At 37.6% G+C, this 25,084-nt stretch overlaps 1 protein-coding gene across 1 annotated transcript in view; it reads left to right on the forward strand.

The window, feature by feature from the left end:
* MYO3B (myosin IIIB) overlaps positions 1-25,084 on the forward strand; it is a 387,431-nt gene that overhangs the window by 183,366 nt on the left and 178,981 nt on the right. The gene's annotated exons all lie outside the window — the stretch shown is intronic.

Genomic DNA, 25,084 nt, shown 5'->3' on the forward strand with positions numbered 1-25,084 from the left:
TGTGAAGCCCTGTTAGGACTCAGGTGCCAGAGAAGCGCAGATGTATTGCATTTACATCTGGCATCTGAAATTGATTGCCGGGCCTCTTCCTGGGGCGGAGTGGGCAGGGCAGGGGCGTTCCCAGAAGCAAACAGCTGCCTCTGTGAGGTTCTATGAGGGGGCACATCTTCCTCTGCCCTTTTACAGACTGGAGGAGGAGGCGGGAGGTCCTGGCTGGACAGCCCCAAGAGCATCTTCACACCTTCCTGCCTCTCCCTTTGTTAATGGTTTTTAGCCCTTATCTAGAAGAATCTTTGGTTTTCTTTGTAGGTTTGTTGAGGCCAAAATATGTGTATGGTGTAATTGTGAGAGGAAAAGAACATCTCTTGAAATTCTCAGTGTTTTATCCCCCCAGTCCTGGAATGCCTTTAGGCGTTGAATTTGTATTCTCCAAGTGCTTTTTTTTTTTGCTATTCAAATGTAAGCAGCTTAAATGTTTCTTTCTTTTAAAAAAGTCTACCTATAGTTTCTTCTACCCTATCAGCTGAGGTGGAATAGAGAGCCTTGGACTCTAAGTCAGGAAACAGGGCTGACATCAACCTGGCTTGGCACTTTGCATCCAACAGGTGTAATTCACTTCTCCGAACCAGTTTCCCACCTGCAAAGTAAGGGGTTTACATGAAGAAGAACCTCCCTGATTAGAAGGAAACTTAAGGTCAAACAGTCCAATACCTAATAATCCCTAGGCTAAGCCTTCAGTCTGGAGTTGCTGTGGTTTGAAAGCTCTCCCTGGGCTCACTTTTGTTCATTGCTCTATTGCACCATGCTGTCCAGTGAAATGTAAAATGTTCTATTAGCCACATTTTAAAAAGTAAAAAGAAACTAAATTGTCTTCATCTGTTGGGGGTGTTTTAACAAAATATCACAGGCTGGGTCGCTTATTAATAACAGATACTTATCTCTCACAGTTCTGGAGGCTGGGAAGTTCAAGCTCAAGGCACTGGCAGATTTGGTGTCTGGTGAGGGCCCACTTCCTGATTCACAGACAGCAGTATTTTCACTGTGTCCTCACAGATAGGAGGGGCGAGGGAGCTCGCTGGGGCCCTTTTTATAAGAGCACTAATCCCATTCATGGGCGCTCTGCCTTCATGAATCACCTCATCAACACCCAAAGGCCCTGCCTCCAAATATCATCATACTGGAGGTTAGGAGTTATTAATGTACTGGATTCATATTCCAGTATATGAACGGGGAAGGGGAGACACAAACAATCTATATAGCACAGGTGAAATTAATTTTAATAATAGCTTTACTCAACATATCAAAAATATTATCATTCAACATGTAATAAATATAAAAATTATTGAGATATCTTACTTCTTTTTCGAAGTCCTTGAAATCTGGTGTGTATTTTATACTACAGCACATCTCAATTTGGACTAACTACATTTCATGTGTCGCATACCGTGGCTATAGAGAATTGCTGCCATGGCCACAGAAGTGACTCGTTCTTGTTTTCAAAGACGAATGCAGAAATGCCAAAAAACCTTTCTTGTGCGTTCTCCCAAAGAAAATAAATTCTTGTTTCTTCGTAAAATCATGTGCTGCATGTAGAGTTGACATCAGACTATTTTGCAGTGTGTGAAAGACATCACTGTTCTGGATTTGCAGAGTTCTAGCACAAGCTTTTTAAAAGTTCCTTTGGCTCTCTTTGCCAAGATAGAAAGGTCCCGTGTTATCAGTATTAAGAGCAGTGTTTTCCAAAGCACGTTTCATGAAACACTAGGTTTGTGAGATGTGAAGGGGTGTGTGGTGAATAAGAGATTTCCATGGTCAAAAAGTATAGGGAATACTGAGTATGAAAATCCAATAGGTATCTTTACTGCAGAAATATCACAGATGGCCCTCGCATACAGGGCTTCTGAAATCAGTAAGATGCTTTTTGGGAAAAACATCTTGAGAATGAAGAGCCAAATGGTATCCACGGAGGCAATGCTGATCAGAGAATTTTCTCCCTGGGGTCTTTCTTTTCCAGGGCAACATTCCAGCATGGGTCTTAAATCCATTTCCAAAAGTTCCTCATGCTTTCCTAGCTCTAGGGACCCTGTTGCTGCAATATCCTTAGAAAACTAAAAATAACTTTAGAAAATTAAAAATAAGAAAAATTAAAATAGCCTTCAATAGTGAGTTGTAATATTGGGAAAGTTAGCATCTGTTGTGATTCATATCTTTCCCCAACACATTTTAATACTTCTTTCATGGCTCCTAAATATAACAGTGAATGTACATTTTATACGTAAGTGGCACTTCAATTTAGAACCATTTTGTTTTATTTCTTTAGTGATCCTGTCAAGTGTAGCAAATATGGCAGTTTTGATTTTTCAATAGTCAGAAATGCGAGAAAAATAAATTATGCTTCTCTCAGCCAGCATCCTTCTCATTCATAGAAAAGAAATATGTTCCCATTTAAGATGAAAGGTTCTTTGCTCTTATTTCATAGCTCATATTGGAGAAAAAGTCTCAAGGCCATTTACAGTTTATTAATTCATTCCACTATAAAACCTCTTTATAATGGGACTTTCAGGTCATCTCACCCCTCACTAAAAGGTAAGTCCAGGCACTTCAAATAAAATGAATTAGAAACAAAGCCATTATAATTATAATTATAATCTCTCTACTTAGATGGATCACAACTTAACGCTTTTTTTCCCCAGGAATTTAGGTCATGTTAATAAAAGCTGTATTTTTCTCTTTAGAACACAAGACCAGCCCTAACAGTCTGGTCCATATGTTAGAAGCATATAAAAGTTAATCGTTTTGCTCTGGTGCCAGCGTGTTGTATGCAAAGAGAAGCTGTAAACCACAGCTGTGTGGTGTAACAATTGTGAACTTTACTGGCGTGCACATGTGAGACGTCAGTAAACTAAATAAAATGTCACTTAACTGAACTTGAGAGTTGGAAGTAGGAGAGAGGGCTGCTAAGATTTTATTAAGGTTCGCATTTAGTAGAGTGGTTACATTCTTTGCATTTCACAAGGGTAGTTCAATTTACACAAAAATTGAATCACCTTTTTTCCAGATGATTAGGTTTGGCTTAGCCAGAGAGATAGTGATTGCTGGATGATCAATGGAATCGTAGTGCAGTTGATTTGGTTTGGTGCATAAATGACTAAGAAATCCAAACATCATCTAAAATCAATTAGGTTCAGTCAATTTGGCCAGGCAACAATCCTATGGGTTACTCAGTGGTCTACCTTGAATATGCTCAGTAACCCTGAAACAACCACAAAATCATTAATTAGACCATCCTAGTTGATGGGCTTTCTCAATATCACTGCTCAGAGCTCTGTGTATCTGACCTTGGACAAGAGGCTTGAATACTCTGCCTCAGTTTCCTTTCTTGGTAGATTGGAGACATGGCTCACAGGGTTGTCATATTAAATATTTCATTTCACACATTTAGCACAGTATCTACTGCATTGTAAATGTTTAATAAATGTTTACATTAAATGTTAATATTTAAGTTTTGTGAACTATTTTCTGATCTGGAGCAGAAGCACAAACATAAGGCAAAATACGTGAATTTCTTCTTTATTTCCTTATCTCGGATGAAATTTTTAAAAGACAATAGATAGTACTATGGGTTCCTTCCCTCCCTCCCTCTTTCCTTCCTTTCTTCCTGTTGAGAGTTTATAATTTCTGTGTTTTAAAAATAATACCTTAAGAAGATAAACAGGAAAGAATAAGATAAACCCCCAAACCTTAAATCCTCAGTTCATTTCCTTTCTTCTCTAGTCATCCAACCCAACATTTAATAAGTCTCTAGGCAATAGAAAATTGGATATTCCATAAAACTCTGATTAACCAGAGCCTCTAATTAATAACATTTTTGTAAATTTCAAAATATATGCTGAAGAGATTGTCACCAAGCTGCGTCAAATGATGCAGCTTAGCTAAAACACCTTGGCCAGCTAGGACCTCTAGGGGCTCCACGTGGCTCTAATCAAATCCCCTATACCAGCAACATCTGCATCTTCACTCACCACTGAAACTCTGTTAACTATAAATTTAACAGGAACACTTTATTCCCAAAGCTGAATAAACATTCATCTAGCCTTCTGGATGATGAAACCCAGATACTGAGAAGGCAAATAACTCTTTCAAGCTCTCGTAACAAGTAAGTGACAGAGCTGAGGACAAACCCCAGGTGGTTTGACCCCAGAACTCACAATCTTAGCCACCTCACCTCTGTAGTCCAGGCCTCAAATAACTTGAGCAGAGTCTGAAATATGAAGGGAGCAAGGCATGGCCAGAGACTAGCAAAAAGTTCAGGGTATGTGGAGGGAAATAAGATGTGTTGTTTCCAGGTGAGTGGCCTGCTCCTAGAGGGCATTGGATGTCATGTTAAATAAAAATTTAATGCTACACGATTTATTCATTCACTCATTGAATTGACATATATTTATTGAGTGCTTACTGTGTGTTAGGTATATTGTGCTAAGCACTAGGTATAGAGTGGCAAATAGAATAGACTGAGCGCCTGCCCTCATGGAGCTTAGACTGCAATGAGGAGTCAAAAGACACTGTTAGTAAGATTCATGGGTGGCTTCGACTGTTGCATCAAGGAACATCTTTGGCTTTGAAAGAGACATTCTCTAGAAACATTTAAACCATAAATCTCTTTCATTCAGGTTTATTACTCATCCATGGTACTTTACTAACACTGCAAAAATGATTTACAGTCAATTACTTATTTCCATGGAGTAATGAGTTATGGTGTTCTTGAATGACTAAAAGAAGAATCTGTGCTACTGAAATTTGCCAAGAGATGGAAGAGATGATCCATCTATAGAAGGCAAGAGTACAAATCATGTAAAATGTTATTCTGGTGCATTGAAGCATCTTCAGTATACTTTTAAAAATTTCTACTATGTGTAGGGAACATTTGCAAGTTTTATAGTAGCTGTTGAAGGAATATATTTTGAATTAATGAATGAGAATGGAACTACTTAGTGCTTGGCTGTAAAGAACATGTAACCTCTATAAGGAATCAATCATTTCTAAAGATAAATGCCAACATAAGGTAGAATATTTGCACTGACTTAAAAGAACTCGAACACAAGTGCATTGATTATCACAGCCTCTGTAATTAGAATAGTGTGATTCTTATAGCATTCCTTCATCAGAGAAATACATTTTTTGTTGGCCTTTGTTCTCAATTTATTCTATTCTTACAAAAAAAATCAGTAATTAATTGCATCCCATCTGTAAGATAAGACTTTAATTTAGAAAGTGTTTGAAATCAAACAGTTATTCTGAATGCTGTTTCAAAATATGGTTGGAACATAAAGCCAAATTCTCAAACAAACAAAAAAGAAAGGAAGGAAGGAAGGAAGGAAGGAAGGAAGGAAGGAAGGAAGGAAGGAAGGAAGAAAGAAAAAGAGAAAAGATGCTTGTACTTCAGAAAGAAAACTTACATTAATTTCATTTTTCAACACCATGACACATACAAGGTTCAGTAGAAGCTTTCTGGGCACTGCCATTTTATGAATGGGTAAAAACAAACAAAAATCATACACACACACGCACACACACACGATGTCAGACAATTAATTTGTGAACTCATCCTAGAAAAAACGCTACATACCTCATTGCTGAATATCACTATGGTCACCTTTGAAGTACTCCCCTTGGGAAGCTATGCACCGACACCAGTGCCTAGTCCACCCTTCGAAGCAATTTTGGAACTCTTTTTCTGGAATGGCCATCAGAGCTGTCGTCGTATTACCCTTGATGTCATGAATGTCATCAAAATATCTTCCTTTCAATATTTCCTTTCTCTTGAGGTAAAGAAAGAAGTCAGTTGGGGCCAGATCAGGTGAGTAGGGAGGGTGTTTCAATACAATGATTTGTTTACTGGCTAAAAACTCCCTCATAGACAGTGCCATGTTAGCTGGTACATTGTCGTGATGTAAGAGCCATGAATTGTTGGCGAAAAGTTCAGGTCGTCTAACTTTTTCACGCAGCCTTTTCAGCACTTCCAAATAATAAACTTGGTTAACTGTTCAGTTGGTACAAATTCATAATGAATAATCCCTCTGGTATCAAAAAAGGTTAGTAACATCGTTGCAACAAGTTGGCGAACTTAATTGTCCGACCGTGTGTGTGTGTGTGTGTGTGTGTGTGTGTGTGTGATGTATGAGAGAGAAATGTGGGTGTACAGAAAATTGAGTAATGCTGGCCAATTAGGCATATTGTATGTTTTGTTTCTTGTAGAATGGTGCCTTTCTTAGCATGCCTCTCCTTATTTTTTAGATTCTTAAGCTTTTGTAATTTTTCTCAAAGATATACACCTCACTGTTAAAATTAGGTCCTTTCAGAAAGGAGGTAGGAGATATGGAATAGTCATTCCTTGAAAGAAAGTTAAATAATTAGTATATGTGAAAATTAAACTTGGATACCTACAGATCAAAAGTTAATCTTGACTGCTTTCAGAGACTCAAAAGAAAAAAGATTTATATAAGTGATGACTACATTCAAATTATCATCCAATATTTCAAAATGACTGGTATTTGCTAATATGCAAACTGAAAGAAGCATAATTTTTTACTGGGAGAATATATGTTATGAATATGTTGAAGATAAGCACCTTGAATTACTTAATCTTAAAATCATTGCAGGGAGGGAGCAAAAATTTTTACCTTTGTCCCCTCTCTCATATGCTAAGGAAGAACAGTGATATAAAAATTAGAGGTCTGAATACACTCCCTTTAGCCACAATAACAAAGTGAAGAAAGAGGAGTAACTGTAAAGAGACCACAGAAACAGAGCCGTTGCTCATTGATTATGGAGATCAACTGTGAAGAAAGAATTGGCAAATTAAAATTACAAGCACAGAAACAAGTTACTTGCCACTCCCTCCCAATGAAAATACAAATGTGGGGGAGGAAGAAATTTTTATTTACCCTTCTAGGTTCTTTTGGCTGTTTTAATAATTAAATCTACATGAGACAAATTAACAGGAAGAAAAAAAAAACAAATTTAATTACATAGATACGTACAGGAACCCCTCATACATGAGAGAGTCAGAGACCCCACAAATGTGAGAGGTTCAGAGACAGAAAGGTAAAATGAGGTATATATGACATCCTGAGCTAAGAAATGAGGTAAGATGCCCTGAGGCTTTAGACGGGAGGAAAGTAATTTGCAGACAGTAAAAAGAGCAGATGTTCAGTTATTAGAAATTTTTGCTGCCCTACTGATAGGCCATAGAAAGTTATTTCTGGTGATAACACCTCTTATCAGCAAGGCCCCAAATTTAAATACTTTAAGGGAGAGGTGAAAGTTTCTCATGAGCCAGCAGGGTTTCAATTGTCTTCAGCATAGAATAATCCACAGGCCAAAGTAGCACAACTTGGGGAGGCCTATTCTGAACCCCTTTACTAACTATGGTGGCAATTTGTGGAGGAAGAAAACATGGAAAAAGAAGGCTGTGTTAAAGCATCATAAGTTACTCGTGGGCTCATCGACAAAGCTTTGCTGTTTTGCTCCTCCAGGGGCCTTTATGTAGAGTACTCATCCATCTGTGTGGCCAAAGGTAAATGGTTTGGAGGCAAGCCACTGGGGGATTCATACCAGTGAGTTACTAGAGATGCTAATGAGGCCAAAGTCTTGATTAAAATCTCATATGTGTTAGGTAGTTGCATGTAGAAAAGTCTGCATAGTCTGAGACTACAATCCTAAATAAAATGTGCTGTCAAGAGAGAATAAGCTATTACCACAAATATATACATATATATACATATATCCCTCCTTTAAAGCTCTACTCAACACAACTTATCTATTGATGATGGGTCAGTTATATGAATTCCCTGTGTGCAGCTCATTATGTTTCCTTGTGTTTTCAATGAAGACTGAGAAAGTAACACAAAGCTTTAGAAAACATGAGGCTATTAACGTCCCATTGTGCAGCATGATGACTGAGTGCTGGGAACTATAAACCACTCTTTGGTTCTCCCTCTTTAGCATGGAAGCAATGAAAAGGACACTAGACTTGAAAATAAGAAACCTAGATTTTTATCCCAGGCCTGCTGTTGACTTTAGGTCACTTCTGCTCTCCATGACTCACTTGTACGTCAAATGAGGAGTTTGCGTAGATCAGTGGCCCTCCAGTTGGGTGTCATGGCACCCTGCCCTGGCATCCATGGAGCAGACACTTTGTCATTCTGCAGCTTCATCAAGATCAATGTCCAGCAATGCGGTGTAAGAGGGGTGGGCCCTTTGTGAGAGGGTACTCAAGGAACAGCGTAATGTTGACCTGGTGACAAGTTCTGTTCTCCTTCACGTGTAAACATCTCACCTGAATGAAGTAAAACATTTATCTCTCCGTGAGCAAATTAGACCTGGATTAGTTGTCAGAGAACTGACAGTTGAAGGTTTAGAAAATAGACAGGAAATGTTTGATGGGAATGTGGAGGAGGTGTGTACTACCTGAAAGGGGTAAGAAAGTAAGGTGAATTGGCTGTCAGGGAGGGAGGAGATACAGCATTAAAGCCATACTGTACTTTTAGAAGGGGAAGTAGGGATGTGAAAAGAGGTGTGGGGGAACTTGAATACATCCTTTGTCAAAATTACAGTTTGTCAAGGACTAGCTCTGATTGGACTAAAAACTACTGTTACATATGGATATTGCTCTGAGACTGGGATAAGCTATTCTTACATGCAGTGGCATATGGGTGCTCACAGATTTGTGTGTGTGGATTTCATCTTTTTCTGAATGGGTCAAGTTTCCTTGGATAGACATCATTAGTATAGGCTCCAGTACGTGTGTGAATACATGTCATGTCACTTGGCAGCTATGTTATTTCCAAGCAAACTCCACCAAAAAAATATGGGGAAGGCAGACAGTACCCTGGCTATATCTAAGGGCAGAATTTTGTCACTGAGATAGACTAAACTGACAACTTCCACCCATGTGGCAATAAAATGCAGAAAACAGAGAGCCTCCGCTCCACTGTTAACTGAATTAGGAAAGGAAAACCTTGTTACCTTCTTGCAACATTCTGTTGATTTGGTACAGTTGTTTGCTGGGCTGACATCCTGTTTATGAGTTTTAAAGCTTAAAGAGGAAAGAAGGCGTTACTATTTTTTCCTCAGCGTTACAAATTTGAAATCTCTGGATCACAAATCTTTAAAGCTGTAGTTCACATTCTAAGTGAAACAGAAAAAAAATCAGCAAAACATTGGTTTGGCTTCCTTCAAGCAGATAGTCTAGAGGTATTCATCATGCAGAAATTCCTTAAGATGTCAGCAACTGCCAATTAAAAGTCAATACAGAAATGGAGAAGGGATTTCTTTTGGGCTTTGAACTTCCCACACATGATAAAAGCAAAGTTGTGTATTCAGAAAAGAGAATGAATTTGTTGTTTGTGCATGTCTTTCTTTAATAAAACAGCCAGAGTGCAGGCTGGTCTCTTAATTTATTCTTGATTTCTTCCCTCCATAAAACTACAGCCTCTTCCGTATATACAAGGTGAAACAATTAAGTTCATGAACTTGTTGCAAGGATGTTGCTAACAGTTTTTTATATCAGAGGGATTATTATTATTATTTTTTAAGATTTTATTGGGGAAGGGGAAGAGGACTTTATTGGGGAACAGTGTGTACTTCCAGGACTTTTTTCCAAGTCAAGTTGTTGTCCTTTCAGTCTTAGTTGTGGAGGGCACAGCTCAGCTCCAGGTCCAGTTGCCATTGCTAGTTGCAGAGCATCTCTTGCGGGAGTTGAACCAGCAACCTTGTGGTTGAGAGAATGCACTCCAACCAACTGAGCCATCAGGGAGCTCAGTGGCAGCTCAGCTCAAGGTGCTGAGTTCAATCTTATCTTAGATGTAGGGAACGGGGCCCACCATCCCTTGTGGGACTTGAGGAGTTGCACCAGCAACCTTGTGGTTGAGAGCCCACTGGCCCATGTGGGGATAGAACTGGAAGCCTTCGGAGTTAGGAGCATGGAGCTCCAACCTCCTGAGCCACCAGGCCAGCCCCTCAGAGGGATTACTTTTTATGAATTTGTACCAACTGGACAAACAGTTAACCAAGTTTACTATTTGGAAGTGCTGAAAAGGCTGTGTGACAAAGTTAGACGACCTGAACTTTTCGCCAACAATTCATGGCTTTTGTATCATAACAATGCACCAGCTCACACGGCACTGCCTGTGAGGGAGGTTTTAGCCAGTAAACAAATAACTGTATTGGAACCCTCCCTACTCACCTGATCTGGCCCCCAATTATTTCTTTCTCTACCTGAAGAGAAAGGAAATATTGAAAGGAAGTCATTTTGATGACATTCAGGACATTAAGGGTAATACGACGACAGCTCTGATGGCCATTTCAGAAAGAGTTCCAAAATTGCTATGAAGGGTGGACTAGGTGCTGGTGTTGGTGCATAGCTTCCCAAGGGGAGTACTTCCAAGGTGACTGTAGTGATATTCAGCACTGAGGTACGTAGCACTTTTTCTAGGATGAGTTTGTGAACTTACTTGTCTGACCACATATGTGGGAACTCTTCCACAGCTCCCTGCCCATATATTGGTATTAACACTCAAAGCTGTAATAACGCCAGAAGTGAAAACTGCAGAACCACATCTCACACTTTCTCTCTTGGCCTCCTACAACTGTGTCATATTTTTTGTCACTATTTTAAGTTACCTCAGTGTGTCAAATCTAAAACAAGTTCTTGTTATAGATTTTGGATAGATAGTTATGTAAAGACAAACTAAGTTGTTTTTTTAACATACAAAATACTATAGTGTATTTTACACAACTACTGAATTTAACTCCTTTTATTTTTATTAGGTAGTTTTATTAACTGAAATTAAAACATTTCAATCACTGTATCACACCAGCATATGTCTGTCCCAAACCGACTTCATAAACATTGGTCACATAACCTGTTGATAAGACAAAGGAAAGTTCATTGTTTACTGCAGTAAGGGAGAGCATTACCTCTCAAAGCTTTGACAGTGTCTTGGAGAAGGAAAGACAGGGTCAGAATTTGAGACCAAGTTTGATGTAAAGTGGGTCTTTGAAAGTGAGGCAGCTAGATTAGTATTGGGTAAGGATCACACCCAATACTAGTCCACAATTGGTGGAAACAGTGAGGTGAGGATTTTGAAATGAGGGATTCATAGAATCATAGGGCTTCAACTCTCTGTGGATATTTTCCTTTGATGAGTTGATGGGTCTTGGGTCATTAAGGAAGTTCCTGTAATGAAAAATCAAACCATTTGCCTGGACAGGAAACTCCCAGAAAAAGAAATTCATGCTAATAAAGACAAGAAAAGCATAAGGTCATTTTCATATAGACAGGAAGGTGTGATTTTGGTTCTCAATATCCAAGCTGACTGTAGGGAACTCAATTACAGTTCTCAAGTCTACTCAGATAACTTAATCTGATAACAGGTGAACTAAAGCATTTGATTTTTTATTTGCAGTGTCTTTTTTGGTAGCAATTCAACGCAAGCCTTTTACAATTTTAATATTGCTTTGCAATAGTTTATTAACTTATTAGCCTCTTTCTTGCGTTAGGGAAAATTTCCCAAACAAATGCCCACCGGCAGGCACTGCTGGAACCCTGCAACAAATCCTGTAAACCGAAAGGGGGCAGCAGAGGGAAGCTGAATTTTATGCGTGATTATTTAAATCAGCAACCTATCATTTGGGGCAATTCTTAGAGGCGACTAAAGATGAAATCATGGATGCTGGGTACTTTCCAAGAGATGAAAATCCTCTGAAGCAGGCAGGAAATTGCCATCTTTAAAATTCCCAACTCAGTCTTCAGACTACTTGTCTCTTTCCCTGTAAGTTGGAAGCAGAGAAATTGTGTGGGATCATTGAAAGCTCCATTTCAGATTCTTTCTTAATCCAGTTCCCACATAGGACATAAATTCCATTAGATGCCTCTGATTTCCGTTTTCTCTCCCGGACACACGTCTGTAGTCAGTTTTGGGAAGCGCAGGAGGGTGCTCTGGGGCTGTGAGGCATCTTTAGCCAAAGAGTTTGTCTGGGGGTGAAGCACTGAGGTTGCTTAACATTTGAAAGAAGTGTGAACACTGTATTTACATTTAAATTAAAATGGAAACTTCTTATAGGTTATGTTTCTAAAAGGTGTGTGTGGCACATCTGCTGAGGTCTATTGTTTATTCATGCTGTAAATCCTTTGAAATGTGTGAAAATGCTTCCCACTCATTATAAAGCTCCTGCTACCCCTGGATTATGACTTTGATGTCACCAATCCTGCTTCAAAGGGTTCTTTCTGGGCTATTAATCACAGTTTAGCCTCTGAAGATATCGCCAGAGAAAACATTGGACAACTTTGTGCTAGACTTGCTAAAAACTTTGAAATCTTGAGTGTTTTGCATGTGCACAAATGGCAGCATTTCCTTTCATTGACAACTTTTTATTTTGGTACAGGATCAAATGACATTGTAGGTAAAACTACAAAATGATCTCTTTACAAACTTGGTTTGGGAGGCTAGGAATGAGACAGAAGGGTAGCTGGGTGGTGATGAAAGGAGAAGAGAGTCTGAGCAGATCACTCAGACCCTTCAAAAGTAAAAAGCAGTATGGATCAGAGTGGGCAAGAGATCACGGTGCAAAGGGGAGTGGTCTTATCATTTTTTCCTCATCTTTCATTTGTTTTTTAACTAACCAGTGCTCACAGTAGCAAATTACTGAAATTCCCTTGCCTTCTACTCTCTGCTTTAAGACCTATGTGAACTGATTACAGCAAATAATATTACTAATAATATTACTAATACAAGTGAAGTGAGCACTTACCTTGTACCAGCCCCATGTAGACAGTGCTTTTGGTGAATTATTTCCTTGAGTGCCGCTAACAGCTCTGAGAATTAGATAGTACTGTCTTCATGTTACAGACAAGGAAACTGAAGCTCTAAGAGATTAATTAGCTTGTTCAAGGTCAAGGCCCTGGCAACTGCAAAGCCGAGTCAACCACCAGGACTCAAGAGCCTGCTGCCCACGCTTTCACTCATCAGTCTCAAATCCTGGCAATGGTGTTCTCTGTTGCCCACCGTCTCTTTCAGGAAAAGTCCCAGCATCTTTTTTCTTCCATGTTCATCTCTTTCAATGACTAGCAGTGCCCTAAGTAGAGACTTTAAAAAAAAAAAATTTTGATAAAAACATATAACATGAAATCTACTCTCCTAACATACTGTTAAGTGTACAGTGCAGTATGTACTATATGCGTATTGCTGCACAGCAGATCGCTAGAACTTTTTCATCTTGTTTGACTGAAACTCTATGCCCATAGAACAACAGCTCCCCATTTCCCTGCCCCCACGCCCCCCACGCCCAGCCCTGGCCACCAACATTCTCCTGTCTGCTTTTATAAATTTGATGATTTTCAATACCTCATATACATGGAATCATGCAGTATTTGTCCTTCTGTGACTGGCTTATTTCACTTAGCATAATGTTCTCCAGATTCATCCACGTTGTCCCAAATGGTAGGATTTCCTTTCTTAAGGTTGAATATTTCATTGTACGTATATGCCACATTTTCTTTATCCATTCATCCTTTGATGAATATTAATTTGTTTCCCCTCCTTGCCTATTGTGAATAATGCTATGTGGGGGCTAAAATAATTAACACTTTCCCTCTCACCTTCTAAGTTCTTCTAGCTGGGTTAATAATCAAATTAACAGAGACAGATTAACAGGAGAGAATCAAGTTTTTAATACATGTGCATGGAGAATTCACATAGGCATGAAAATTCCAGAGACAGTGAGGTAACATTGGTCATACATGACATTTTTGGACAAAGGAGAAAGAGCAGGGATGGGGTTCTAGATTTTAGACATGAGGTTGTTAGACGTGAGGTTGGGTGATTTACAGGTAGTTGAGGAAGAGCAGAACACAGAATTTTGGCAGGCAAATTCTTGCTGGACAACTCAGAAACAATGGGACATGGGGTATCTAGCTAACAAGCTTGCAGTCTTCCTGGGGTGAAGATTCTTTTTCTTTTTTTTTAAATTGGGAATATTGGGGAACAGTGTGTTTCTCCAGGGCCCATCAGCTCCAAGTCGTTGTCCTTCAACCTAGCTGTGGAAGGTGCAGCTCAGCTCCAAGTCCAGTCGCTGTTTTCAATCTTTAGTTGCAGGAGGCCCAGCCCACCATCCCATGCGGGAATTGAACCTGCAACCTTGTTGTTGGGAGCTCGTGCTCTAACCAACTGAGCCATCCGGCTGTCCCTAGGGTGAAGATTCTTAAGGTGATTAAGCCAAGCCTCCCTTCCTACAGCAGGTTTTTCTTTCTGAATCTCTTGGGCAGAAAAGTGGGGAGGGTCAAAAGTTCTTTCTAAGTCTTATTTCTTAATAAAGAGCTTAAAATCAATATTCCAAAAAAGGCAGCCTCAGGGTGGTCAAATTTTGGTTCCTTTCAGTCCTGCCTTTGAAACTTTAAATAAAAATTTCACATTGCAGAAGCTAAATTGGTAGATTACTCTGTGTTTCACGGATCCAATCATTCAGAGTTAAGTCTCATTTCAGGAGGCAGTAAGGCAGATGGGCTCCCAAAGTGAGGCCTCTATTGTATAAGCAAGCAATCAGGTATTGAAATGAGGTCTGTGTATGAAAACAAAAAACCAATGGTTAATGATCAGACCAAATTATAAACTAGTTTCTGAGTCTGTCAGGCTGTCAGTCAAGAAGATTTCTAGATGAAAGGCTCAAAGCTTCTTTTGCTGGAATGAAGGCAGGCAGTGACAATCTGACAGATTCTCCTGGTAAGCAGTTTGAATGTCTCTGATAATGTCGTCAGGTAGTCAGGTAAACTCTGTGTGGCTTACATCAGTCACTGAGATTGTTTAAGCATGAGCTGTGTTGGCGATTTCTCTGAAGTTTATATCATGTCGTCTAGGGGCAGTTTGTGGTTGCAAGGCTCAGAAAAAAGTGATTTAGCTCTCAATAATTCCAGGGCAAAGGATAGGAGAAAAATAATACATTATTTTGGAGGTTTGTAGCCAAATATGTAAGAAAACTAGAAAAATTCAGGATCCAGTCCGGTTTACAGGTGAAAAATAAGTTTAAAGACAATTAACAACTAGAATCTAACATCCACAAATGTGTATTATAGCTTCTATTGAAACATAATTTTTCTCTCTAAAATTGTCCTCATTTTTATCAAAGAGAGCCAACTTAAGACTAAATTTACGACATAAGAAGTTTCAGTATGTTTGGCCTGTATAAATACAACAAGAATAGCAGTTGATCATTTAGGCTCTTTTAAAAATGCTTTGCTGGAATTTTCATAAGGAATCTCCAGCTAGAACCATAATTAGCCTCCCAGGGCTAAGAAGCCAACCCACATAATGCCATCAGACTTTGCCTGCAGTCCCTACAGATTTGGGTGAATTCCTCAGGTTCTCAAGGTCCCCCAAAATGTCTTTAGGTTCTTCCTTTGCCATCTTCTGGGAAAACAACCTTCATTCTTTCCCTGGAAAGTCTGCTGTGAACCGTGTGAGCAACTGACCAGTCTGTTTTTCCAAGGGACTTTTATTAGCTTCCAGAGCTTCCTGGTGACATTCGAGTTTATGTTTGTCCCTCTCAAATATGATATTCTAGTCAAAGCCTTGATCTAATAAAACCAGTTTTTAAGTGTATCCTATTATAAAAATAACAGATCCTTATTGAATTTAGGGCAAATAATCATATTGCCATGAAAATAAAAATACTAAGAGTTTCCAAATTCTGGAGAGATCAGTCAGGGAAAAAAGATATTAATAAATGTTTCAATACTGCTTACAAAGTTATAATTTATCAGATAGCTCTAAGCAAAACAAGTTTCCTTATATCGGGAAAACAGAAAGATTTTTAAAATTCAGAAATACTGCACACAAAAAGTTACAAAAAATTATAATCATCCTTAGTTCATGCAGTTCTGTATAATGAATTCTTGTTTATCCTGATCATTTGCCAGTATTTCATGAATCCAGTTATTTTTCAGATTTCTATAAATCTTCTAGTTTAAAGCACAATCTGAAAATTTAGCCTCAGAAATCAGTGCTCTCCATGGATCTTCCTTAAGATGAAACATATTTGCAAAAGCATCAGAATAAAACAATGACTATCTGTAAGTGACCAAAAAAAGCAACTTAAAAAAACACGATTACAGATCTGATTATAATGCAATTGACAAAGAAATTTGCTTTTCTATAACATAACATTTTAAGATAACAATTAGAATTACAAATGAAATTATATCAGGACTTTGTAGACTCTTTTTTTTTTTAATTAAAGTTTATTGGGGTGACAATTGTTAGTAAAGTAACATAAATTTCAGGTATACAATTCTGTATTACATCATCTATAAATCATATTCTGTGTTAACCATCCAGAGTCAGTTCTCCTTCCACACCATATATTTGATTCCCTTTACTAAGGACTTTGTAGACTTTTGAAGATGTTTATATAATCTCTAGAACATCCATTTTAGTATTGAGAATATATGTATATAAATACAATGTAATTATTATTTCTTTATTTGACAAAGCTTCCCATGTAATTTAGGCATATCGGATAGGCCTAATTTGTTTAAAATTTCTTTTATATAAGAAGAGAAAGAGCAAACCTTTGAGGTATTCCAGGGACCCATTGGAATAACCCAAAGCCATTTCCAGGTTAAGAAAAAGTCTCTTTAAAATTTAAAACCTGATAAAGTTGTCAAACATACTTCACTAAAAAGATCATATATAATTATGAAACAATATTATTCATTTATTCAAAGTGACAAATGGTATCAAATAAAAATATACATTAGCAAGACTTTAGTTCTTAGGCCTGAGAAAATTTTTTGACTAATCAAGTACCTGATTAAGACAATATAAAACACAGAGCTATTTTTATAAAACATAGAATCTTTGCTTTCTAGGTAGAAAAAAATTCATAATAGCTGGTCTGGAGCACAATAAATACAGGAAAACCTTACTCTTTAACAGTGAGAAAGAACTAAAGTCTAATTCTGTATTATATTTTGATATTTAAATTCATTTAATTATATTTAAGTCTTATTCATCTTAGCCATACATAAAATTTCCTTTCAAATTTCCCTACAATTTTCCTGGTCCCTTTTAGTCTGCCTCTTATTCAAAAATAACCAACTTTAGGATAAACCACTTTCTTTCCATTTCCTTCAAAAATCTTATCTACATACCTTATACCTTTTATTACCAAAAACGTACTTTCTTTCCATCTCAATTAGAATTCTTAACTCTTAGAAACCTCAATTTCTAATGACAATTAAAAATAAGCAAGTAGTGTTTTTCAGATTGCCAAATCTATGAATACATTTTATAACCTTTAGAAACATAGGCTTTCATTGGCAAATATAGTCACAACTTTTTGAAACATTTTAAAATGAAGTTCAAGATACATTCATTAACTGACCTAAATTTATCCTTTAGTATCTCTGTAATAGGAAGCCCAAAATAGGTAAACTTCATCTATTAATGTTTCCGAATCGCATGTTATTTGGAAATACCTACATATTGAATAATTTTTATCATTTAACTTAACTTACTGAAACTCTGATGTTTCAAGTTACCAACAAACAGATTTTGGAAAACTATGTTTAAGGATACACATCATACAACATAATAATTACTGAAAGGTTTATCTAAAACCTTTTATTTTTAGTTACATCTATTAGTTCTTAACTCTATGAGATTTTAAAGTCATTTATTATCTGAGCTATTTTCTTGACAAGTTTTGTAACAGGGATAATGATATAGGATCCTGGTGTCTTCCTGGGATCGTGGTCTCATGTACCCAAAGAATGAGAATGCGGACCGGAGAGTCAAGATGTAAGCAGTACAGTTTTATTATAAAGCACAAGAGAAAAAGCTCTCCAGAGAGAGGGGCTATCTGAAAATGGAATGCCCCACCAAACAGGGCTATGCTAGGAACTATAACGTCTCTGAGTCAGAGCTGATTGGTCTCCTGTACTTGGGCAGTTAACCTTGGTGGGCTCTGCAGTTTGAAATTGTTAACTAGAAGCTGATTGGCCCCCCAGAACCGGGACTGATTATTCTATCGGGCCCTGCAGTTTGGAATTATTAACTAATTTAAAATCATTTCCTTTGGCTTTTGTTATGGTCTTGGCCTTAATCCCCTCCATTGTGGCCATGTCCCTGACTGCCTATGGTTTTTCTGTCTCAATAACATGAACTTATTTTTGTAAACCCAGGTAAAACAAAGATATATTTAATGTTAATACCGTGTTTCCCTGAAAATAAGACCTAGCTGGACCATCAGCTCTAGTGTGACTTTTGGAGCAAAAATTAATATAAGACCTGGTATTATATTATATTATATTATATTATATTATATTATATTATATTATATTATATTAAAGACCGGGTCTTATATTAAAATAAGACCGGGTATTATGTTATATTGTGTTATACCTGGTCTTATATTAAAATAAGACTGGGTCTTATGTTAATTTTTGCTCCAAAAGACGTGTTAGAGCTGATGGTCCGGCCAGGTCTCAGGGAAATACGGTAACTCTAAAAGACATGTCTATTTTACTAAACCAAACCTAAACCAGCTTTAATATCAAATATTCTCCCAGATCATAGGATCTTGAAAAGTACTCATTAGGTTCTGTAATATTTCTTAGTTTATATAACCTTAATTCCTTTAAGCCAATCAAATATTACAACCTAGTAATACCATCTGGAGGTACAAAACATACCATACATATATAAACACAAACAGATATCACAAACAGATCAAGACTAATAAACAGAATTACTAATAATTGTGGAGAGGACATAAATTTTTCACTTGCCCTTGACAATTGTTAAGGATGATGGGGAAGAGGGGTGTCAGGCATGGGAGACTAGTCGCTGTGGTTTTAAATATTCCCCCTCTTCAGGTTTTGGGGTTTTTTTTACTTCAGTTACCTCAGCCTCAAGAAGTAGTGGGCTATGTTTACATTTCTGATTTACCCAGGAGGGCCTGAGGAGATGCTGAGATTTTTAAAAATTCCTATCAGACTTTGAAAAAGCAGCTTCCAATTTTCTCAAATTTCTGATCAGTTATTAGATCCTTTAAAACATGTTCATATATACCAATTCTCAGAATCTTATATCTCAATATCCTTTTAAAATTTTCCATCTTGTTGGGAAATCTCTTGATTTTGCCTTCTGCCTTTTTTCTTCTTAATGCTCTTGTTAATTAACCTAATGTTGCTTAACTTTATATCTGTATTAGCATCTGTAAGACCCAAAAAGCTAAATAGCAAATTAAAAAACTTAAGACTAGTTATATTTCTGTGTATCTATTTTTCTTTTTTAAGTGCAATGCAATTGTATTTCCAATACCTGGAGATTTTACAATATCTGTAAATGTCTGAAGGCAAATAGGAAGGTGTCTGAGGGACCTTTGATTTTTGTTCTAATTTCTGTCCTGCCACCTTATTAAGGATATCTTAAGGCTTAGTTATCACACCAATATGAGAGCTCTCTAAAAAATTTTTCCAATTCAAAACATCCATCATCTGGCTAGTGATGAGAGGATTTTAATATCTAATCAAACCAATCAGCCTTTTATGGCCTAACAAGGGAAACAAAATGCTTCCATAAAGAGCACAAAGGATACGGCCCTCACATCCAACAGTTCATTCCCGTAGATAGCCTAAGAAAGATGGGGAGCCTGTCTCTCAGCAGCTGTTCCAAAACACAGGGAACCACGTGCTTTCCCAGCTTTTGAACAGAATGAGGTTTAAGATTCCCGAAGCTTGGATCCACAGCCTGTTGGGCCACCCGCCAGATGCATATACATTATCCAGCTGGCAGAGATCAGACACAATTTCTGGAAGGAATGGGATCAATAGAAAACAAGAGGATTCAAAACACGTCTTTACCAGAGTTGCGTTTGCCCAAGAAAATAGTTTCACAAATATTTTCTCCTGCCAATCTAAATTTAGAAGACCGAAAAAGATTCTCACCCCTTCCACTGAACCATGCAGATGAGATCAGAGAGGCTGACAGGGCAATACTTACCACCTCTACTTGCTGAGATGTCCATGGTCCCTTAGCTGCAGCAGTCCAAGGAGCTAGCAGTTACGTCCCAGCCTGTGAGTTCTCCTGGGCTGGTTCACCAAAACTGTGGTGGCCCTTCAAAAGTTAATACTGTTCCTCTCACCTTCTGAGGTCTTCTAGCTGGGTTAATAACCAAATGAACAGAAACAGATTAACAGAAGAAAATCAAGTTTTTGATACATGCACATGGTGATTTCACATAGTTATAATTCCAAAGACAGTGAGGCAACAGAGTACATAAGACATTTGGACAAAGGAGAAAGAATGGGATGGGGTATTCGATTTCAGAAGTGAAGATGGGTGTGGGGGCAGAGCCCCAGAAAGTAGTTTACAGGCTCTCGGCCTCACGTGGAGGAGTGCTGGCTCAGGTAGTAGATGGCCGTCAGCTGTGGCTGATTGGCCGTCAGCTGTAGCCAGTTAGCCAATTAGCCGCCAATATAACTGCTGTGGCTACGCTAGAGAAGAGAGAAGAATGGGGGCTAGCAAGAAGATGGCGGCTGGGCTGGCAAGCGTGGATGGCGGTTTGCGGACAGTGTGGATCCAGCCTCCAGTGAGAGTATAGTGCTGCCAGCGAGAATATAGTGGTATGACTCCCCCATCTATGGCTCCGTGGGTGTTCCTTTTTGGCCTCACCGTGTCCTGCGTTCTTGTATGGGGAGCGGGACCAGAGACCCTGCAGGCTTCCCCGCATGACAATGGGTGATTTATAGGTAGTTAAGGAAGAACAGAACACACAGGGCAGGCAAATTTTTACTGGGCAACTTAGGAACAATGGGTCACAGGGGGTAGGTATCAAGCTAACAGGCTAGGAGTCTTTGGACTCAAGCTAAGGTGAAGATTCTTAAGGTGATTAGGCCAAGCCTCCCTTCCTAAAGCAGGTTTTTCTGTCTGAATCTCTTGGGCTGGAAAAGGAGGAGGGTCAAAAGGTTCTTTCTGAGTCTTATTTTTTAATAAAGAGCTTAAAATCAATATCCCAAAAAGTGGCTTCAGGGTGGTAAAATTTTTGGTTCCCTTCAGCTGCAATGAACATGGTAATGCACATATCTCTTCAAGATTCTGTTTTCAGTTCTTTTGGATAAATACCCAAAAGTGGGATTGCTGGATCATATGGTAGTTCTATTTTTAATATTTTGAAGAACCTCCATACTGTTTTCCATAGCAGTTACACCATTTTACGTTCTCACCCACAGTGCACAAGGCTTCCAATTTCTACATATCTTTGCCAACTCTTGTTATTTTCTGTTGTTGTTGTTGTTAAGAAAAATAATTTTTCCTCTACCCATTTAGGTTCTTGGCTGAGAAACCCCTATATTAGAAAGATTAACAGGGGAAAAAAACAAACAGAAGTTTAGTAACATGTATGCCTCCTGTATACATGGGAAAGAGCCAGGAAAACTGAATAACTCCCTGAAATAGCTCAAGCCATCACCTTAAATAATAATATCTCTGGCTGAAGATAAAAGATGTTGGGGGGAGGCCAGTTGTGGGAAGTGACCAGGAAAAGCATAGTAAACAAGGGTAAGATTGTTATGTAGACTGAAGTCCTTTCCTTCTGCACTGATAAGAATTTCTAGACATTTGGAATCATTCTTCTCTAACCAGTATTGGCCAGGGAGACACCCTTACAAATGGAGATTTCCCTCATAAATGTAAATGTTTTTTGCAAAAGGGTGACTTCTAGTCAGTTTTCAGAGTTTCACCTGTGTCTGCTGTTTCTTAAAAATAACCAGCTTAAAGTAATCAATATGCCAAAGAGGCATATATTGAGGTGGTGTATTTTGCTTCCCTTCATTTACAATAATCATTCTAACAGGTATGAAATGATACTTCATTGTGATTTTGATTTGAATTTCTCTGATTATTAGTGATATTGAACATCTTTTCATATACCTGTTAGCCATTTGTATGTCATCTTTGGAAAAATATTTATTCAAGTCCTTTGCTCTTGTTTTAATTAGGTTATTTTATTTTTATGTTGCTTTATTGTATTTTTTAATTTTTTGCTATTGAGTAATAGGAGTTTCTTATACAGTTGACGCTTGAACAATATAGAGGTTAGGGGCACTGACCATCCATGCTGTCAAAAATCTGCATATAACTTAAGTCGGCCTTCCTCATACTTGGGTTCCCAACTACTGATCAAATACACAGTTGACCCTTGAACAGCATGGGTTTGAACTGCTTGAGTCCACTTTCACATTTCTGGATGATAAAGGGGCTCTGTAATAAATCTAATCAAAAGTAACCACACAGGGTGGTCTGATCATAAATTCCTAACTAGGAAGGTCATCGTGGGTAGTCACAACTAAAGCCTATAACTTCCCTAGTAAAAATTATCTTTACCTTAAGCCCTGTCCATTGTTCTTGTGCATCTAGGTTAACACACCTTTGAAACGCCTTTTTGTCAGACCCCTCAGAAGTACAACCACCTTCAAGAGAGCATATTATCTTGTTAACTATCCTGTAATCCAATCATAGAGATTTTCCTGCCTTGCGTTCTCCCATGTTCATAAAATCTTCCTTATGTTCCTCCCTTCACACCAAATGTATAAAAGAAACAGCAAACTGTCATTCTGAGAGCATTTGAGATCTTGCTTTCTGGTATGTCATCAGTTTGGCTGAAATAAACTCAGGAAAGTTCTGTACAGTTTGGCTGTTTCTTACCTCGATGCGTGGATTTCCCACACATCAAACCCTTATTGTTCAAGGGTCAACTGCCTATTTTGGAAATTACCCCATTGTCAGATATATGGTTTGCAAATATTGTCTCCCATTCTGTATGTTGCCTTTTCTCTCTGTTGATGGTTCCCTTTGCTGTGCAGAAGATTTAAGTTTCATGTAGTCCAACTTTTTTATTTTTGCTTTTGCTCCCTGTGCTTTTTGTGCCCTATCCAAGAAATCATTGCCAAGACCAATGAATGTTATGAAGCTTTCCCCCTATATTTTTTTTTCTAGGAGTTTTATAATTTCAGGACTTATATGTAAGTCTTTAGTCCAATATGGGTTGATTTCCACGTATAGTGTGAAACAGAGGTTCAGTTTCATTCTTTTGCATGTACATGTCCAGTTTTCCCAACACCATTTGTTGAAGAGAAAAATCCTTTCCCCATTTTAGAGTCTTGGCACCATGTCAAAGATTATTTGACCATATATATGAATGAATTTGTTTATGGGCTCTCTATTCTGTTCTATTTCTCTAGATATCTATCTTTATGCCAGTACCATACTGTTTTGATTACCGTAGCTTTATAATCTTTTTTTGCTTCTCACAATTGTTTTGGAGCTTGGCGCTTTGGGATCATTTGTAATTCCATATAAATTTCAAGATTGTTTTCTTCTATTAATGCAAATATACCATTGGGATTTAGATAGAGACTGTATTGAATCTGTAGATTTCTTTGGGTAGCATGAACATTTTAATAATGTCCAACCCACAAAGACAGGGACGGTTAGCAGATTATGTGACCCCAAAATATGCCACATTGGCATAAGGATTATTTTGAGCTGAAGGCAATCAAGAAAGAGATATAGGAAAAGCTCTCTGCCCTCCCCACTATTTTCCTAAAACCAGGATATAAATTTGTAAAGCAGGACATATATTTTTACAAGCTCTATGCCCTCCCCACTCTACCAGAAAGGTTAGAAGACAGAGACAACTTTAGACCTTATCAACCCAGTGACAGCACCAGAAGAATAACAAACTTTATTAAATAGCCCTTATCTTCCATTAGCTTCCTCATATATTTACTTTTCCACAGTTTACCACCCCAGAAACTTGAACTTCTTTTCCTTTGTCTTCTTACTTCTCTACAAATTTATTGTTTGTTAAGATGCTATGTAAGCCCCAGTTCTAACCACCTCTTTGAGTTATTCATCACTGAGTACTCCAGTTGTATGTGTGATGCATGCATTAATAAACTTCTGCTTGTTTTTCTTTTGTTACCGTGTTTCCCTGAAAATAAGATCTAGCCAGACCATCAGCTCTAATGCGTCTTTTGGAGCAAAAATTAATATAAGTCCCAGTCTTATTTTAATATAAGACTGGGTATAATATAATATAATACATGGTTTTACATTAATTTTTGTTCCAAAAGATACATTAGAACTGATGGTCCGGCTAGGTCTTATTTTGGGGGAAACACGGTAATCTGTTTTCTGTCAGTCTAATTTGCAGGGCCCCAGCCAATGAACCTAAAGTGGGTAGTTGAAAAATGTTTTTCTCCCCCACAATAGGATGTTCTTCTATTTATTTATGTCTTTTTAACTTTCTTTCAGGAATGTTTTATAATTTCAGTGTACAAGTCTTTCACCAACTTGGTTAAGTTTGTTCCTATGTATTTTATTCTTTTCGATGCTATTGTAAATGGGATTGTTTTCTTAATTTCCTTTTCAGATTTTCATTGTTAGTATATAGAAATACAGCTGATTTTTTGTATGTTGATTTTTATATCCTACAACTGTGTTTTGAATTCATTTATTTGTTTTAAGAGTTTTACTTGTAGGATATTTAACGTTTTCTATATATAAGATTATATCATTTATAAACAGAGATAATTTTATTTTTTTCCTTTCTGATTTGGATAGCTTTTATTTATTTTTCTTGCCTAGTTGCTCTAGCTAGGACTTTAAGTACTATGTTGAGTAGAACTTATGAGAATGTGTATCTTGCCTTGTTTCTGGTCTTAGAGGAAAACTTTCCAATTTTTCACTGTTGAGCATGTTAGCTGTGGGCTTTTCACATATGGCCTTTTAACGTTGTGGTAATTTCCTTGTATTCCTAGTTTGTTGAAATAAATGGAGACTTTTTGTTTCTTTTTTGCTATGAAACTAATATACATTTAATTTATATTATAAATTATTTATTACTTATAAATAATTATTAAAAATTATTTATAATTTATATCATTGAAGTTTCAAAATTCAAATTTTTCCAAATTTTGCAAATTCAGTGCATATCTTTTGGAAAATTCAGAAAACTGTAAGGT

Source organism: Rhinolophus sinicus, chromosome 17 (assembly GCF_057876585.1).
Source record: "Rhinolophus sinicus isolate RSI-liver-muscle chromosome 17, RSI-T2T, whole genome shotgun sequence".
Classification (NCBI taxonomy): domain Eukaryota; kingdom Metazoa; phylum Chordata; class Mammalia; order Chiroptera; family Rhinolophidae; genus Rhinolophus; species Rhinolophus sinicus.